Below are 21,402 nucleotides of genomic sequence, written 5' to 3' on the forward strand. Positions count from 1 at the left end.
GCTGGGTGAAAGTTCAGGGGACAGGTCACTATGACTCTGCCTATGATTCACTTGTCCTTATCAAAGTTGGCATTATCTGCCAAGGCTACCTATTTACAAGGTCTATGACTACTCAGGCTGGTAAATTTCGACAAATGTTGCCTGTTTACAATAGCTTATAGCCATCTGTTTCAGTATTTTTCCACAGAGACCCAGGACTTGGTGTTAGCATGCATGTATGTCAGGCCTATTGCTGATTTTAGGCCTATGGCTGATTTTAGGCCTTCAGTGTATAAGCAGGGCTGCCCTTGACATCTCCTCCCTTCTCTAAGTATAGAAGGGCTGTGGCAATTCTAATCTTGCGAAGGTGGGGATAGAGGCCTGACCTCCAGTAATTGAAGAGAACCTTGTAATGGCTCCAGTCCCCCTGTCGTTGTTCAGTGAGACATGAGGGCCATACCCATCCCGATGTCTTTTTCCTGGAGAGAGGATACTTTTGACATCACCCCTATGCAGTCAGGCTTGTCCTTCAGGGAACCCAGAGAGATACTGTTAACTTTTATTTATATTCTCTTGTAGTGCTTAGCCTCGCAGCCTAAGCAAGAATTCAGATTGCCAATCAGAGGGGGTTCTGGGTGGCCCCTCTCTACTTGGTCTAGGGGTGGAAGTCCCCTCTTTTAGGTTGGTGGAGATGGGTTTTGAGAACACCCTGGATAGAGTAATGACCTCATCTTGAGTCTTGTGGTCCTCCATATCTAACTTATGATAATGTATCTGAATAGATTTTGCTACCAAATTATCTATCCATTGTTTCACATAGTTAGTCAACCTATTTAAGGCCCAGGGACCAAAATAAATAAGCAAAAATAATCCAATTAATGGTCCCAAGATCGGAGGAAGTAGGGTTGAAAACCAAGGAGAGGTTGAAAACCAATTCTTGTACCAGTACTCATCTTTCTCTTTCTCTCTCTCTGTCTTTTCTCAGGGCCTTCTCTGACCTTTTTCATGCTCTCTTTAACTATCCTTGTCTTGTGGATGTAAAAGCAACATTCTTCTTTAAGGGCTTTACACAGTCAAGAGCTGTACACAGTCTTTTCTATTGTAAAAGAGTAAATCAAGTCCAATAAAGTCCTTTGCAATTTTTGGAGATCATTGCAGACAGTGAAATGAGGGATTTCTTCAGATTAGTGATGTCAATCTCTAACTGTTTGATATTCTTGTCAATGGCCCATCGAAGGTCTGAGTAGAATAAGTCGGGAGGCCAGCATCAGGATTAGAACTTCTAACAGCAGACATCACGAGTGATTAATTTTTACCTGGAAAGGAAAAGGAAGGGAATTCTCAGGGAGATTTCTCTTCCCTGGTTGTCAATTGTTACTCATCTTATTTATAGTTGGGACTGGCTTTGTGGGGGTATCTATTTATTTCATTAATCTTTTTGGCAGCCATTTAGCTGTACGATCTGTGGTATCGAACAGGCATATCAATTCTTGGCCCCATATGAGAACTGTGTCTGGGTGATTACGCCCTTAAACCTTTTTTAATCTTAAAATTATCTTTATGCTTAGGATAATTGATTTTCAATACATTAGTCTTGAGAGTGTGCAAAATGATGGGTTTCATTATAATATCGTCATACATGTCACTGTAACTTGTTCGCATTCTCTTTTCTTACTAGTGTGCTGGTCCTTATGGACTTCTTTTCACAGATCTTCCACAAGTACACACACACACACACACACACACACACACACACACACAAACACACACACACACACACAGAGATAGAGAGAGAGGGAAAGAGAGAGAGAGAGAGAGAGAGACAGAGAGAGAGAGACAGAGAGGGAAACAGAGAGAAAGAAAGACAGAGACAGGGAGAAAGACACACAGAGAGAGACAGAGAGACAGACAGACAGAGAGAGAGACAGAAAGACAGAAAGAGAGAGAGAGACAGAGAGAGGCAGAGACAGAGACAGAAAGAGAGACAGAGATATGGAGACAAAGAGACAGAGACATAGAAAGACAGAGAAACAGACAGAAAGACAAAGACACAAATAGAGACAGAGATAGAAACAGAGACAGACAGAGAGACATAGAGAGCAAGAGGAAGGAAGGATGTTTGTCTTTTTGAGTCAAGTTTGTTTCCTATGATAATCTCTAGTTACACAGATTTTTCTGCAAATGGCATGAACATGTATGTATGTGTGTGTGTATTTGTATGTGTCTGTGTGTGTACATATTTGATAGGCATCTAAACTTGTTGGGCTATAGTAAACAGTGGAGGAATAAGTATAGAATAATTATAAATGTCCAAACACCTCTGTTTGTGTTGATATGTATTCTTTACACATCAATACTATTATTAGTTTTATGATGTCTTTTCATACTGTTTTACTTAGTGGTTGTACCATTTATATTTGTGCCAGCAGATAGGATGATACTTCTCACATTTTCACCAACATATGTTATCAGATTTTTTATAGTTATCCTGGCTACAGTGAGATGGAACTTCCATGTAGTTTTAATTTGTTATTACCTGGTTGGTAAGGGACATTAAGCATGTAAAATATATCTCTCAGCTATCAAATGCTAATAGCTACTCTGATAGGAGTGGAATTTTGTGTCTACATGTTGTACAGGAAAGCAGTATCTTCCAAGCTAAACTGCCACCATTTTATGAGCTCAGATTTGCCCACTTGCAAAAGGTCACCACAGCTGGGATTGTTGACTGTTGCTACTCCTAAACAGGTGTATGCAATTCTGTCCTAATTGCATGTGGCCCTGGGGAAGGGTTAGAAATATATAGAATGGGAAGGACCCATGTTGGGTGCAGACCTTCCAGTGTGGGTGATTTAAGACTATCTACATTCCTGCCCATAATCTTCCACTTACTGTTTTGTATTGATCATTGTTTCCCAAGAATTTTGATCTTCTCAAAGAATCTTTTATCTCATAGATTTTCTTCTCAAAAGATTTTTCCCTTTTATTTTATTTTTTTAATATGCATATGTATATGTACATGTACATGTATATGTATATCACCCCTCCAAGGCCAAAGGAATATCATCATGGATTAGAGGATGCAAAGCATGTAAAGACGGAAAGATGGGGAGGAATGCTGTGAAACACTCTGTAGCTATTGCATTGAGTACACAGTAAGTATTACAATTATCTGCACAGACTTGAACACATAAAAAGAGATAAAATAGACATGAGGCTAGGAAGAACAACAGTAGGCAAGAAGATGAGAACGAGCAAACGTGGAGGACGGGTAAGAGAAGGTGATGGTAACTATGAGTAGAATATATTCTATTCCTGTATGTAATTACCAGAAATAAATTTGGAAAAATATACTATTTCTGAATTCCTAGCCTGTAGAATTGTGAGAAATGCATTGCTTTCGTATGTAAGCTACAGAGTCCAAAGCATTTTGTTATAGCAGCCTAAATAGAAGAAAACACTTGATAGATAATCTGCATAAAATTCTTGTGGCACTAATTTTACTGATGGGTCTTTGACTAGAGCCACTATTGTCAATTAGTCAAAGAGAGAACATGTTGTGTTGGAAACTGAAGTTGCTATGGGTACTTCCATGGGAAGGCCTGACTGAAGGAGTAAAGAATTAAGCAAGCAATGATGTTTTGTGCCAGGTACTAAAAGAATAATGAGGATAATAACTGAATTTGAAATAAACATTATTCTTAATTAGAGCTTATTTGATGAAATGGGACATTGTCATAGTCCCAAAAGAGTACACTGATGATTTAGCCTACATTTGAATGGACTATAACGATTTAATTTCCTTGTAACATCTTCCAAAAGTCCCTTAAGATGTCACTGTCAAATTCTACTAGTCATCAACATGAGTTCATATTATAATTGGAGGCTTATAATGTTGTAAATGATATCTCTATTTAGAAATGGAGAATAAAATAGGTGAATAAACATTCCTTTCTTTGTAAGGACTATAAAGAACCCTAAGCTGTTATTACTTCATAAGTGTTAATATTTTTTGTGTATCAGAAGAATTATTTGTCTTTTGCTAAAGAAAAAATGTTTTAATTCCACATAATTTTGTTGAATACATATCAAGTATTAGGAATACAAAGTTAGCAAAAATGAGATTTCTCCCATGATTAGATCCTATAGATGCAAATGTGTAGCATTTGCATAGTGTTTTGGGAACAAAGAAAAGGAACATATTATAGAAAATAGAGAGTTAATGATATTTTCAAGGAGTAGGTGGAAAAAGCTATATCTCAGAATAAATAGCTGCTGTGTAGTCTACTTTAGAGAAAGAAACAATGAGAATCAAGCTATTTAAGTCAAGTTTTGGAATCATTTGGTATAATTGAGAGTCAAATATTTTCCTTATACCAAGGACAGTAAACTTCAAAAAAAAGCAATATATACAGTGGAACACACACGTGTTTGGGCATGTCTGGATTGTAGGAATGTGAACCTAGGAGTGTAAAATGTGAGGAAAGCATCAAACTGCAGGGATGTTTCATGTGAGAAACTATAGCAGTGTTCTGATATAACTTTGTATATTTCAAAGAAGAATAAATCTGTGTGTTAAGTTTGCAGTAGACACTTGGAAGTGACAACAATCCCACAGTCACACAACTGCATTCTAATATGTATATATATATACATATTAGAATATATATATATATATATATATATATATATATATATATATATTCCTTTAAGCTCAATTCACCTCTAAAATCTGCCATACTAGAAATGGGCCAAGTTCTTATGAAACATATAAAATAATGAATACAAATGTTTATTTTTATCATGTTAAGTGGTTCTGGGATTACAAAGAAAAGTTAAGTTTTTCAAGACATAATTTAGAGAGAAATATAATACTTTTAAGGCAACTTCTTACTTTTCCAATTCAAAAATTGAGCATTCCCCTAAAGTACTTCTAAAAAAGTATCATCCTAATAAAACTGTAGACCATACTTACATGTGCCAACAGTTTTTGCTAAGATTACAAAATACAACAGAGATAATTTTCTTCTTTGAAAGGAAAAAGAAAGTTACAGCAATAAGAACTTTCTGAGTATCAGAATTAACACCACCTGACAGTTGGATATGTTTGTATTACAATATAAACAATAAAAACAGTAATTCATAGCAATGATATTATTGGTTTGTGACTGTGAATGAGAATCTTTAAAATGCTTTAATTAGTTAATTTATTTATTCACTCTACATCCTAGTTGCCCTCTACTATGTTCCTCTTCTCCTCCCAGTCACACTCTTACAAATCTCTCCCACTGGATAGAAGAGGACAGTTATAGAATGTTGTATTAAATGTTTAACCTCAATCAAAAGTCTCTTCACTGCCTTTCATTATCCAATTCCCAGACAAAAGACACACAAATTTTATATATTTAATAAGCCTTTAAAGCACTAGAGCTGGATAGATATCTACCCTCTAAGATATTAGTATATACTTCCCTATCAATAACCCGAGTTATAACTTGCCATTTTACATCTGGGCTGCACTTAACTCCAAGTGACCAGCCTTAATGGTCATGTTTTTATGATTCACCTACCTCATGACATTTTCTCCTCTCTCCATGTCATCTCTACTCTACTCCTGACCCCAAGCCTGGGAACCAAAGCCCCACCTACCTCTTTATTGCCCAGCTATAGGCTGTCAGCATTTTTATTCAACCAATAGTTTTAAATTAAGGAGCAAGGTCACAAGGCATCACCCGGTGTGAGGGTTCTCTTGTCGCTGTGGTAACCAGATCTTGGGGGCCAGTATTAGCATTACAATACACAGCAAAAGACCAAACCACAACAATAGAATAACTAAAAAGATTCTTAAATAACAAGGGATATTCTCACAGGGTAGCTAGATGCCTAGAGAATTGATTACTTCACATTTGATGTATTACATATGGGTATCTGTTTATTGTGTAATCTGTGAATAAATTGTTTTTCCCATCCATTTTTGAGATTTTCTTCTTAGGTTTTGAAAATTGGATTAAAATATCATTTTTTTTTCTGTGTAAAAATATACATGAAACACTGTATGGTTCCTCACACATGCAGTGCTTAGTAAATGCTAGCTAGCTGTTTCTAAGAAGAATTTGTCTTAGTTTAGAAATACTTCCTTTCACTTCCTTCTGAATTTAGAAAAGATTTTTATAGCCTTTTATCTGAATGAAGTTACTACTTGAGATCCTGAAAGATGGTTGTCAGAGATTGCTCTTGGTATAGAGTTGATGCCTCAAGCTAAAAAGAGACAAGACAACACATAGCCTGTTGGTTGCTTCCCCAATGATGAGCCTGTTGTTTCAACTGTTTTGGTATTTGTGGGCCATGCTAGTCTCTCTATTACCCAGATATATGATACAAAATAGACATAAGATGGGGAGAGAGAGGGAGACCGAGTTATGAAGAGGAAAGGCTCATTTCTCCAGACCCCAGAAGAAACTTTAGCTAACACTTTCATGCAGGAAGAGCAAAACACATCCATTATTTTTGCTGGGTTGTGAATAATTGTGTATAAAATTTTGCTTAGCTTGTTAATTAATAATAATAATAAAATTTTATGAATCTGGAGAAAATGATGCTCATGATAATGATATAATTATGTTTAACAAATGATCGTAACAAAAAACAAAGTAAAATTAACATGGAACTAAATTTTATATGCCTATATTTCATAGTAGTAAATTACTGAATAAACAGTGCTAGAATTTCATGAAGTAAAATTTAGTATATAATTTATTTTTTTCTTGATTTTTAAATTAGACTCCAGAACATCCTACAGTTTTAACAATATAAGTATTTTCATTTGATTTGGTTATTGTTTGTGGGGCTGATTCAGGTGCATACGAGTATAGTTTGATATTTGGAGCTATTTATAAGAGCAGCTTAGAGAAAGCAAGGGAAAGAAATAGGCAGGCAGATAGACATATATGCAGACAGAAAATTGCATTGCAATTCACTATGTTCCTTTAGAATACCAAAATTGCCAGTGAAACCATCCTTTAGGCCACTATTTTCCACAAAGGTTTCATGAATACTAATGAAAATAGTAGTTTATGAGATAAAAATTCTTTCAACTGGGGGGGGGTTGCTGTAGGTTGTTAAAGTGATTATTTTCATTAGAATTTCTATAACCTCTTTTTAAAATCAAGGATCACAAAATCTGAATGTTATTACATTTTGAATTTTTATTAAGTAAGCCTTTCACTAAAGCTTTTTATATGAAAAAGAAACTATTAGAAAACAGAATTACTCTCTTAATGCTGAATATTTTTAAAAAGTCAGGTGAGGAGTTCACCATCTCAAAGATAAGGTTTATAAACAGTAATGATACTGTGAATGGATGAGGAGCACATAACCCCCTACAATTATAAAATTGTAGAATGTCAGAACTGGAATGAATATTAGCCATTATATGGATTCTCCTATCAGGAATATTTGAATTTTAAAAGAGAAAGATTTCATAATTATTCAAAGACCTTCAAGCCCTGGAGGAATGTGTTCACAATGCCTGGCAGAGATATTCAGACTTTGAAAGCTGCTACTTTTACTGTTGACCTTCCAAAGCAAAGAAGAATGAGGAGGAAGAAAAATGTTTCCATAGCATATGAAGAAAAAAAAATTGAAGTATTTTTATCTCTTGAACAAATTGCAGAGGGAAAAGCAAAAGTGAATATGCAGAAGGAGGAAAGCACACAGCTCCTCTAAGGAACTGTGAATAACCATATTCGCTTATGATAATGCAATGTTTTTAAGAGTGAGCACTCAGCAAGAACATTTTAAAAATTAAAAAAATAGAGGGATCATAGTGTTGTTAAATTACATGTGTGATACTGCCATGGTGTCTATACATTATTATACATTTGTCCAACTAAAATGTACAATATTAAGAAAGAGAACTGTAATGCAAACTACAAACTTGGAATGATAGTGATTATGTGCCAATGTAAGTTCACTAATTATAAGAAATGTACTGCTTTGGTGTTTGATATTCATAATAGGGCAAGGTATGCATTTCTGTGGATAGAATGCATATGTGAAATGTTTGTAATTCCAGTCGAAAATAGTGTGTTACATTAATTGTTCCTTAATACTATAACAAAATAAATCTGGTAGCTTTAAAACGCAAAAAACCTTATTTAGCTCTTCATCCTGGAGTTTCAATTCCGCAATACAATTACTAATTTGGTTTTGTTGACAAGTGGTGTCATAATGGCAGGAATATATATATTAATTAAAATAATTTTTTCAGTTTTCTGGAAAAAAATGGCTTTAAAAATTAAAATTGTGTTTCTTTAAACTTTTGATATGCTGTGGCTTGCAAACAAGCAAATATATATGCATATGTACGTGTGTGTGTGTGTGTGTGTGTGTGTATACATATGATAAAGGAATCAAGTCACAAGACAAAATGGCTCTGAATACTGGGATCTTTTAATTTCTTTAGTGGACATGCCTCCATTAACCCAAAGATCTCCTAGTATGTTCTACTCTAGAGGAATTTTAATCCAGCAACATGGCTGCTCTAGCAAGGGATCACTTGCCTATGTTTGTATGATCTAGCTGGAATATAGACATGTCTTTAATCCCAGGAGATAGAAGCAAACAGATCTCTGAGTTCAAAGCCAGTCTGGTATAGATCAAGTTTCAAGTAAGAAAAACTTAGGTCTAAGCATGATGGTACAAACCTTTAATTCCAGCACTCAGGAGACAGATGCATGCAGATCTGAGTCTTAAGCAATCAGTTTAGTTGAGTTAGTAAGTTCATAGGCAGTGCAGTAGAGTAGAATGGGTGGCAGTTCAGTTTGTGGAGTTCAGAGGCAGTTTTTACAGAAGCAGCTTTACAGAGACAGATTGCAGAGAGAATATATTAGACACAGGTGAAGACAGAAAAACCCAGAGAATGAGAATGAGCCCAGAAGATTAGAACAGATTTCTAGAGTTAGAGGCCAAGCAAAACAATTCAGTGAAAAGCCAAGAGAAGTCAATCAACTTGGAGAGGAGTTTGTGCCCAAGCAGCTGAGTTGAACCAGCCAGCCAGAGTTCAGAAAGAGCTAGAAAGGGTGAGCATATTCATCAATAAGCCTCTGAGACAACAATTAAATCAGGCAAATAAAAATTACTTTTAAACTCTACCTCTTGTTATGTAACACTCTGCTCACATTGAGTAGAATCTTGTTTGTGTGTAAGCCACAGCATATCAAAAGTTTAAAGAAACACAATTTTAGTTTTTGAAGACATTTATTCCAGAGGACTGAAAGAATTCTTATTTTAATCAATTAATGAATTTTTCTTTTTTATGTGTATGAGTAGTTTGCTTGGATGGATGTCTGTGCACAGCGTATGTGCCTATAGTTCTCAGATGCCAGAAGAGGGCATTGAACCCACTAGAACTGGAGTTACAGACTCCAGTGAGCTTCCATGTGGATTCTGCCAGTTGAACTCAGGTCATTTGAAAGAGTGCCCAATGCTTTTAACCACTGAGCTATCTCTTCAATCCTGAAGTCTTATTTTTAATCACAAAGCAAGAAGTCAGAATCCAAGAGTTGATGATGATGTTTATGTTTTCTGTGAGAATTTTGGGTCCTTTGTGACCAAAACATAGCTAATGTATCTCTGCACAGCATGCCTATAATAAAGTGGAAACAAATGAGGAAAAATGAGAATGAGATGAGTGACTAATTTTTAAAAATCAGAGAAAACAATTCATGTTCAACTATATGAAGACCTATTAAATTTCATAGTGGATTACTGGATTCCAAGGCTTGCTTTAGTTGCAAGGGAGGCTGGGAAAATATTAAGCTGTATAACCCCTGTGGTGACAGGGACTAATAAAAAAGTGGATTGGAATTGCTTTTTAAAAGGTAATTTACAGTGGTCTAAGTGTTTTTGCCTCAGGAATTTTCCTGAAGTATAAATTACTTAATTTCTTGAAAATGAATAGAAATAGAAATATGGGCTAAAATCTTGGAAAAATAAGATATTTAGGGATTGCTTGTAATGGAGCACAGACCTGAAGTCTTCTATTGGAATTTTTCCTGCAATGTGAGGCCACTTATTTGAAAAGGCAAGAAAACACAGAGAAAGAAGGGAGGGATAGATGAAAAAAGAAATAAGGTATAACTTATGAAGAATGGTAATTTAAGTCAAGAAGTTCAAGACATACCAATTCAATTAGTGCTATCACTGACTGCAAATATGTTTTAAAACATTCATCTGTACTGAATATGTGGAGAATATTTCTTGTCATTATTTTTAATATTATAGTATAACAACTACTTATATTGTACTTATATTGCTCTAGGTATTATAAATAGATGATTTAAAACATACAAAATTCATGAAAGATATATGCACATACTATGCAATTTTATGTAAAGGACTTGAACATTGGATTTTGAAACATAGAGGGGGCCTGGAACCAATGTTCCAAGGATACTTAGGGAGAATTCTATCATATGTTATGAGTTTGGTTCTTATTTATCCATTTGTCTGTCTGTCTTTGTCTTTGCCTCTCTCTCTCTCTCTCTCTCTCTCTCTCTCTCTCTCTCTTTCTTGGTCTCTCTCTCTGTCTCTCTCTCTGTCTCTCTCTGTCTCTCTCTGTCTCTCTCTCTGTATGTCAGAGAGAGGGGGGGGAGATTAGAAAACATGTTGACATGCCACCATGTGTGTGCCACCATGAGATAACTTTGTGCAGCTTGTCCTCACCTTCTTCTATGTGGGTCCTGAGGATCAAACTCAGGTCACTAGGCATGGCAGCAACTATCTTTACCAGTTGAACCATCTCAACAACTCTGATCATTATGTTCTTTATAAATATTATTTTCTTCGATAAAATATGTATTGTTACTGTCAACATTTTTTTCTGAAAACCAAGTAAAAAGAATTTTATTCCCATGGTTAAAAAAAGCTTTTCTATGGTAATGCATTACAATATAAAAATATTTTGGATACAACAGTTTTCCTTTTTGGGAAAAGGTCTGGTTGGTTGGTATCGTTGCTCTCCCCATGGGCCCACAAACCACTTAAGCTCCTTCAGTCTTCTCTCTAACTTCTCCATTGGGGACCCCATGATGAGTTCAATGGTTAGCTGTGAGCATCTGCCTCTGTATATGTCAGGCTTTGGCAGACCTCAAAGGAGACAGCAACATCAGGCTCCTGTTAGCATGCACTTCCTGACATCCACATCAGCATCTGTCTTTGGTGACTGCACATGGGATGGATACTCAAATGGAGCAGTCTTTGGACAGCCCCTCCTTCAGTTTCTGTCCCACACGTTGTCTCCATATTTGCTCTCATGAGTATTTTGTTACTCCTTATATGAAGGACTGAAGCACCCACACTTGGTCTTCCTTCTTCATGAGCTTCATGTGGTCGGTGAGTAAGATCTTGGGTATTGCTAGCTTTTGGGCTAATATCCACTTATCAGCAACTGCATACCGTGTGTCTCCTTTTGTGATTGGGTTACCTCACTCGGGATGATATTTTCTAGTTCATCCATTTGCCTAGTAATTTCATGAAGTCATTGTTTTTAATAGCCGAGTAGTACTCCATTGTGTAAATGTACCACATTTTGTTTATCCATTCCTCTGTTGGGGGACATCTGGGTTCTTTCTAGCTTCTGGCTATTATAAATAAGGCTGCTATGAACATAGTGTAGCATGTGTCCTTGTTGTATGTTGGAACATCTTCTAGGTATATGCCCAGGAGTGGTATAGCTGGGACCTCAGGTAATGAATGTTATGTACAATTTTCTGAGGAACCTCCAGACTCATTTCCAGAGTGGTTGTACCAGCTTGCAATCCCAGTCCTAGTAGCTTGGGAGGCTGGGGTAGGATTGTGCTTGAGAGATCAAGGCCAGTGTCCTGGGTGTCAGGCATGCAGACTTCTTAACCTTGCAGCTAAATCATCTATTCTTGGGTACAAATTGTTGTTTTTCTTCTATGCTTCTCTTAGTTTTTCACAAATATAATTGTCATAATAGTTGTATTTAATACTTCTTGATTAATTGTTATGAACCACATACAACGGTGAATACTTTCATTTATTCTTGACAATAATTCTACTAGAGAGCCACCATTGCTATCTTTATTTTAGAGCTAAAAAGTTTGAGACTCATAGAGCTTCATTAATCTGCCCAAAGATATGCTGATAACAAACGGTAGATTTTAACCTAAAGAAAAATGACATTTTAGAAGCCCCAGGTGACAGAATTGCAGTTTTTATAGGTTTGAGTATTGTCATTTTTTCCTGTATATTAGAGTCATTAAGTAAAGCTAGAAAATTTCAATAAAAAAGTAATTTGAAATTTACCCAACTTCACACTATGAAAATCCGAAGCTCAAAGGGATATTAAAGTTATACAGATGTTGAACAGGTGAAGTAGGACCTGAACTTGTGTTTTCTAACTTTGAGCTATTATTTTTCCTGTTAACCCATTAATGAATAGTGCATTATTTGTCATATACAGTCCCTGCTTTGGAGTCTCTACAACTTGTTTATATTTTCTTTCTTGAGGTCTTTTCTGAGTAATTTCCTATGTCATGGTTCAATAAATGATTTTATATATCTTTGCTTTGCTTACAGCTAGAAAAAAAAACAATCTATCTGATCAATAATATTTAATAAGTGGTTACCCCTAAGATTTATAATATTATCATGTATGTTATGAATTCAAATATAAAAGCAATTGATTAAGAGGAAACAACTCTTCCATTAATCCCATAATCATTTAGTAGAATGATTTGTTTTAGTTTACATTTGACGGCATCCATTTTATTTTGGAGAGGTCTTGACAGTAGGAGTGGTAGGTAGGCATCTTGTCACAGTGTATTCACAGTAAGCAAGTAGGGAGCTATGAATCCTGGTACAGCATTCTCTTTCTCCTTTTTTCAGGCTAGAACCCCATCTCAGAGAATAATGAGTCTTCCCTACCTCAAGTTGAACCTCTCTGGAAACATCTTCACAGCTATTGGACAAATAGGACTTCAGAAAACTAAAATCAATTTCTGTATAGCGTAGTAAACAATAAATTGAGTAAAGAGGAGGTTCACAGTGGAAGATAATCACTGCCAGATGTATACCTGAGAGGTGGTTAATATCCAGAATACACAACAAACTCAAAAACAAATAAATCAAGGAAGTAAATAAATGTCTCAAGTTCAAAATGAGCCATGGTTCTCTCCAGTATATCTTGATCATGTTTACCCCGTACTTTTCACTCCAGTTCCTCCCAGGGCCGCCATCTCATCCCATCCCATTCCGTCCCGTCCTGTTCCGTCCCGTCCCATCCCATCTCATCTCATCTCATCTCTAACTTCATGTCATCCTTTCATGAATTATTTTATTTGTTTGATTTTTTACAAACTGACTAAGTTTAACTAATGCAAGTTGTGTGTGAATAGGCAGGGGGTAATCCAATGGTACATAGGGAACCTAGCAGTGTGCACACTGCTAAAGAAAACTAACTTTCCCTCCTCCAGCTGCCAACAGCTCTTCAGCTACAAGTGAGACCTCTGAAGTCTGCTCCCTCTTCTTGCTTTAAATTTTAGCTAGCTTGATCTTGGGAAAATTTCCTCAAGTTCCCCATGGCTGCTGTGTATTCATGTATGCAATAGCTGTGTCACAGCATGTGATCTGATGTGATCTGGAGGAAACAATTGCATAAGCTTTGGGGACCAAATGCCAGGTGTCTAACACTGTACAGGGTATATAGAGGGATCTCAAAGAGAGTAAGTCTTATAGGATGAATCAAGAGGTTGTATAATAACTATTTGGTAATAGGCTTAAGATGTAAATTCTTACATATTTAAGAACAGCATGTATTTATTAATAACATTGGGTTCCAAACCATACAGCTTAACTTGGAGCCACAGTTGCATTGCTTGGGTTCTTTTAATCCAAAGTATTTTGTCTTTGTGAATACTAGAAATAATGTAAAAATAATACCTTATTAATCATTGTTACTAGAAGCAAACTAACTAATGCTGAAAACACTACTGCTTAAAATAGAGTCCAGGTAGCTTCTGCACACACATGCATACACACACACACATACACTGCAATACCTATTATCTTGTTGGTATACACAAACAAATGATATAAACTTCCCAGCGATCTAATTTCTTATCTGCTGTGGTATTTAGGTTATGGGCTAATGAATTCTCGTGTAAGGATAGGATCAGAATTACCCTATAGAATATTGTTCTGACAGTAGCAGGTAGAATAGGACTACTTGGGGAGAAAAGTAGAGTCAGGGGTACTTTATGAACTACTTTGAAAGGCAAGTTAAGGGTCTTAGGACTTTAAGGTGTTGGCTAGAAATAAGTTTATAAAGTACAAAATGCATACTGATGGATCCTTTTCTTTTTCTTGCTCAGTCATAAAATGGTCCTTATCCCACATTCACAGCACTCCAAACATACTCAATGTGCATTCTGCTCTGATTACTTGACCCATTTTACTTTTCACTTTTTGGAAGACTCATGCTGTTTTAGTCACCAATAAATTTAATTAATTTAATTAATAAAAATGAGAAATGTTTCTCATGCATCACTGATAGTTTACACCTGATATTGGATGGATTTTCTGAAGAAATACTAATGTCAGAATGGGTGTTGGTAGTTTGTAGCTTCTGAGATAGAAAAGAGGGTGAATTGTGATGAGCCATGATAGTTATTTGGTCACCAGGCCCTCATTTCCTAGAACAGAATCTGTTTTCCCAAATGACCTTGTAAATTCTCAGATAAGACAGATAGATGAAAGTGTATGAGTAAAGGCAGTAATTCCAATGTGGAATGAGTGGTAGATACTTTTCTGACCAGAAACACTATGCAACTAATTTACATACTTTATCTTGGGAGCAGGTGAATCAGTTCAAAGTCCAATTAGAAACTCAGTCGCTGGGGCTTTTTATTCTGCTCAGCATGCTTCCCCAGCAATGCTGCTTTCATTTAGCTGTTCAAATCACAGTCTCTGTAGATGAGAGAGCTGCGTATATTGGTTTTTTAAAAAAACAAGTACTTTAAAAATATATCTATTTTAGATTATTTTTTTGTCCAAAGGTGTTTAATACAAACATCCATTTTTGACAGGCAGAGCTCAGAGGTCCATAGGAAAACATTTCTATGTTTTTAATATGTAACAATCTTACTATTATTACATACTCAGGCTTGCAAAATCTACAGGATAAAAAAAAGTCCAACTTAAATCGATATTTAATTTTCTCAATCCAAGCTAGAGTCAGGCTTTCAGCTCCCAAGACAATTCATTATCATTCTGTTTATTCAGTAATTATTTAGCTATGTATGTCTTAAATTTGATCTTTGTTATTTAGTTAATGGAACAGAATGCTGAGAATGTATTTAATGTCATTGTTACCAATCTGTCTTTTAATCTTCTCACAGAATACATTTCAAGAATTAATTTAACAAGTTTTTCCCTGAGTGAGTGGTGACCGTGGAAATAGGATATGTTATCATTGGAAAAGAGGCTGTAATTTTTTTGTAATTTAAAATTATCTATAAAAAATGTACTAAGTGTTTAGAATGATAATTACAAAATAGAATCATTGTGATGAAGACATGTTATTTATTTATTTTCTGGAATCTGAGTTGCTATGTTCAGTAGAAACATAATTGTAGAGGTGCATATTTTCCATATGTCTGACTAGACTATATACAGATGGCATCAACTCCTGGGAAATATAATTTATAACAAAAAAACTTAAAATATAGCTGTTGAAAAGGCACTGAGAGGGCTAATATCCAATATATACAAAGAACTCAAGGAATTAGACTCCAGACAACCAAATAAATCTGTTTAAAAATGGAGTATAGAGCTAAACAAAAAATTTTCAACGGAGGAAATTCGAATGGCTGAAAAGCACCTAAAGAAATGTTCAACATTCTTAGTCATCAGGAAAATGCAAATCAAAACAACCCTGAGACTCCACCTCACACCAGTCAGAATGGCTAAGATCAAAAGCTCAGGAGATAGCAGGTGCTGGCGAGGATGTGGAGAAAGAGGAACACTCCTCCATTGTTGGTGAAATTGCAAGCTGATACAACCACTCTGGAAATGAGTCTGGTGGTTCCTTAGAATATTGGACATAACGTTACCTGAGGATGTAGCTATACCACTCCTGGGCATATACTCAAAAGATGCTCCAACATATAACAAGGACATATGCTCCACTATGTTCATAGCAGCCTTATTTATAATAGCCAGAAGCTGGAAAGAACCCAGATGTCCTTCAACAGAGGAATGGATACAGAAAATGTGGTACATTTATAGAATGGAGTACTACTCAGCTATTAAAAATAATGACTTCATGAAATTCCTAGGCAAATGGATGGAACTAGAAAATATCCTGAGTAAGGTAAACCAATCACAAAAGAACACACATGGTATTCACTCACTGATAATTGGGTATTAGCCCAGAAGTTCGCAATACAATACCCAAGATGCAACTCACAGACCACATTAAGCTCATGAAGAAGAAAGTCCAAGTGTGGTGCTTCGGTCCTTCTTAGAAGGAGTAAGAAAATTCTCAAGGGAGCAAATATGGTAACAAAGTGAGGGACAGAAACTGAAGGAGGGGCCGTCTGGAGACCATTCCACCTGGATATCCATCCCATGTGCAGTCACCAAAGGTAGATGCTGATGTGGATGTCAGGAAGTGCATGCTAACAGACACTGATGTGGCTGTCTCCTTAGAGGTCTGCCAGAGCCTGACATATTTAGAGGCGGATGCTCACAGCTAACCATTGAACCAATCAGCAGGTCCCCAATGGAGGAGTTAGCGAGAAAGAGCTGAAGTTGCTGATAGGGTTTGTGGCCCCATGAGGAGAGCAATAATAACAACCAACCAGAGCTCCCAGGGTCTAAACCACCAGCCTGGGAGCACATAGGGAGGGATCCATGGCTCCAGCTGTGTATGTAGGGAAGTATGGCCTTGTTGGGAGTAGGTGGGAAAGGAGATCCTTGGTCCCATGAGTGCTGGACACTGAGTGTGGGGGAATTCGAGGGTGGGGGTGGGAGTGGGGGGTGGGTGGGTGGGGGCACATTCTCATAGAAGCAAGAGGAGGGGGTATGGGATGGGTGTTTTCTGAGTAGGGTACGGGGGGAATGGGGCAAGGGAATGGCATCTGGAGTGTAGATAGAATATCTAATAAAAAATCAAAAAAATTAAAATAAATTAAAAAATAATTTTAAAAAAGGCACGGAGAACTTTGAAAAACACAGAAAATAGAGGTTTAAGAACTATGGCTACAGACTTTCAAACTTAATATTCCAAAATATCTCTACCATTTTCAGCATCTTAAAAAAATAGTTCAACTCTGTTCTGTTCATCTTGGTTCCAGCTGAGGTCATGGTTAGTTAAACTAATTCTAATAATCTGGCTCACAGTTCTAGATTTGCAGTTAGTACTGTGAAGCATCCAGGAAAAGAAAAGCCAGAAAGTATCTTCAAATTGAATGTTTAGTTGTAATAAATAACCTATGGTTCGTATATGCAAGGAATTATGGCAAAGGCTAGAGAGAAGTGAAAGATCAAGTGAGGCAGAAACTTGACAGAATTAGCATCATGAATGGTTGAACAGTGGCTATATGAAGTGCGTTGCCAGAAACACTGGACAGTTGTGACGCGTGTAATCGTCTCGCCAGCAAGAACGCACGCGGACACACATCAGGATCCTTCCGCAGCAAAACGTTTATTCCAAAACAAAATGGTGGAAGACCCCAGGCCCGGAAAAAGCACTGTTTATATACCCTTGGAGCGGTGTATTCACCTCTGATTGGCTGCTTACTCGCTGGCCGCCAAAACACCCTGGGATGGGCTTAGACTTTGGTGCGCTTTTACCACAGCACATGCGCAGTTTACTTGTTTACTAGGAGGAATATCGGGTGTCAGCGCCATCTTGGAATGACAGATTCTGCCAGCACAAGCCGTGGCTTCCTACATCTCCCCCTTTTTTGTTTTATTGCAGAGGGTGGTAGTTGAGATCCCTGGGAAGGTTTCGTAACTCCCATATTTGGGGGTCTCACGGCGGGTCTGAGTCTCTTTGGAGGGCGGTGCTCAAACTCTTACCCGTCACTGGGTCAGCCTCCCCACCCGGGGCTGCCCTGTCTTAGGTGGCTGAGGCTTATCCGTCCGCTCCATCATTGACTTACCAGACCTACTATCAGTGGAACAAACACCTTAGTGGGCAGTAACTGTGTACAGATATGTTTGAGGCTTCATAGGGTGTCTTCACCAAAAGCCCTTGGGTACAGTGGCTGGGGAATCTGTCTACTGGCTATATCCTTTTGCTTTGTTAAACAGGCACTGGTCAATGTCCCGTGTCTTAGGCTAGCTGACGTTCTTACATAGCCAGCACCAAAGAATGGTGAGCTCCCTGTCTTAGGCTACGAGGGTCTCGCACCCACACCTGGCATTCTCAGAATGTGCGCCCCAGGTTGTGGCCACTCGCAATGCCCGTCATGGGGTAAACTCACAGTTCATAGTGTACCTCTGGCATATGGCATCAACCTATTCCCGTCGTTGGGACCAATGGCAGCTGGCCTGGAGACGAAAAGATGGAGCTGTCCATCTGGCTGTCCTTGGCCTGTCTAGCGTGGTACCAATCATGACTCAAACTCAAGCCCGATCAAGCAAATTCCATCTTGGGGGAATAAGCGATCAAGGACTGATAGTTTAAGACAGTCTCCCTTACCCTACCAGGTGCAATGGAAACAAGTCCTCTGGGTGCAAGGGCTAGGGGAAACAGAGAGAGATGCAAACACCCGTCCCTGTGCAATGGAGCCATCTCCCAGGGGTGCAAGGGCTGTTTGCCTCAAATTCAGGTACCACAGCTACACAGACAAGGACCAGCCAGGCCAAGACTCCTCACTGACCCAGTGCAATGGGCAAATCCCTTGGGGGTGCAACGGCTGATAGCCCAACATTTAGCACCACCACTAGTGAGGGGGAGACTACTTATTTTCGAAGCAGTGATAGCCACACTGCAGGGGAAGCCCCTAGTTCTATGGCCACAAGCGCCTGGGCAATAATAGCCTTGTCATGATTTTGTTGGGCTCTGAGTTTGCAAACCAACCAAAGCATGAACACTAATCCGCAACATAGGGCATACTAAACAGGCCTACTCCCACCCACTTAAAAAAAAAGAAGAAAGCTGAAGAGATCCAGGAGGAGAGTCCCTCAGTCAGGGACAGATCCACGCGCGTCGAGTTGATGGCCACCACAGTCGCTCTCAATTTTTGAGTGTCTCATTGAAGTTTTCTGACCAATTTCCTGCAAGATATTGAGACAATTTCCTGGACAGATTAGCTACATTATGTCTGACTGGTATGGGTTTTGGAAAGGCAGATAATATGGCCCATCATTGTTCCCCCGATATACTAGGAACCTGTATCCCTTGGATCAGCACAAGGGCTGTCATCAGAGTTTGGAGGGTCCGTCTGGGTGTCATCTTCTAATATTGCGAGTCGTCGCATCAGTCGCTCTGGAAGCCAAAACGGGTTGTCTTCTTCCTGCGGAAAAACACAAACCGCTCCCCTGGCTCTTATTAAAATAGGATCCGGGCCTTTCCATTGTCCGGTCAAGATGTCCTTCCATTTGACCATCTCTTTTGGCCTGTCAGACTCTAAACAGTGGCGGTCAGCAGCCGTGTGGCCTTGACTGTCCAGATTTAAAAAATTGAGGGTAAAATGTATCATTATCTCTAACTCCTGGCCCATAAGCTGTTTTGAATTTCTTTTGAGTCTGAGGCTGACACCTCCCTAAGGAACAAACAAGGCAATAAACAAATTCTAGAAAACACCTTTCTAGGGACAGGTCAGGACAAAAGGAATGTCTTAAATCCAAGCTTCTGCCGCACCCACTCTGTGTATAGCCTTAATTTAAATGTAAATGTTTTTAATCTTGGCCTATATCCTGAGGCCTGGCCCAAGGATTATCCTTCCTGCACCAAGGACAAGTTTTTCATGTAACCTTGGTCACCTGACTGTTATTCAAGCCTCTGTTCCTGGGACAGTCACTTTAAAAACTATCTAAATTTCCACATTTAAAACATCTTTTATCTTTATGGTTCTGTGCAAGCTATGGCCAGATCCTGATTGTATGAGGGTGCAATTTCATCGCAAAGACGAATGTATCTAAGTCTGTCTTTGCTTGTATGGTCTGAGAGCTGTGTAGGCAGTTCAACCTGATTAACATCACACTGACCTTCTCCTACAAGCATGTTAAGATCCCAGTCTGCATTGTCTTAATTTAAATGTAAATGTTCTTAATCTCTAGCAGGCCAGCACTGTATCACAACCTGTTTTAAATATTTTTATTTAACTCTACCTGCTGTCTCTTTTTCTATAAACATGGGCGAATCAAAACATTCCAAACTCAAGATTAGAACTGCCAACTGTAACCAATGGAATACTGGCAGTTTAACTAAATTTTTAAATTTCTTTCATAACATTAGAGTATAACCATTAATTTTGAGAAGCAAAACCAGAAGCAATGTAAACAATCTATTTTTTCTAAAATCAACACCAAGTAGATTACCTTTATGTTACAAAGTTTTGCTGCCCATTCTTACATATGAATGCATGAAGCAGTTTTTATTATCTCATTGAAGAGATACTGTTTTAAAATCTTACTTTTTATACATCTGGTTTCTGAATGACTCCAACCCTGAGTTACCATTTTAAACTAACTTTCTGTCACCAAAGTTGTAAATTTCTAATCACGCCCAATAATTTAAGCCAATAGTCTATAACCAAGACATGTAGGACATTTTTATACTTTTTTTTTTTTTTGTGATTGACTGAAATATTTATTGATAAAATTTTTATACTTTTAAAACCAATCAGAAACAACAATGAAGTGGCTATGCATCTTATATATTTAGACCAAACAAAATTTGTTGCCTTTTCTAGCTGTAATTTCAAGAGAAAAGCACCTTGTCACAGAGATTTTTCTAGGACAAAACAACTCTTAGCTTCCTTATAAAACCCAAAAAGCTTCTGGTCTCTTTTAAAAGCAGCTTATGTCAACAATCAATTCCTGGAAAGGCTTTTTCAGATCAGCTCAACTCTTAGCTACAGGTGTAGGGTAGCTTATCAGCCTCTGCTGTGTAAATTAAGACTGCCTTTAAAACAAAGTTAAACTAGCCCAAAGGTTGTATCAAACAGTTTTAACGATCTTTTCTTTTCAACATGCAACAAACACAGAACATTTAGACAATGAAACAAAAGGCAAACACAAACACATGGACATTGGCGTGCCAAGGACAGACAACAAAGAAGGACATCTAAGAGCTAAATAAAGAGAAATTCAGGACATCTCCCGAATTCTCTTCTGTTCCTAGGAGAGGTCTGAAATAGCCTTTTCATTCTTTTTTGCTGACAC

This window comes from Grammomys surdaster, unplaced genomic scaffold (assembly GCF_004785775.1).
Source record: "Grammomys surdaster isolate TR1022 unplaced genomic scaffold, NIH_TR_1.0 61, whole genome shotgun sequence".
In the NCBI taxonomy this organism is placed as follows: domain Eukaryota; kingdom Metazoa; phylum Chordata; class Mammalia; order Rodentia; family Muridae; genus Grammomys; species Grammomys surdaster.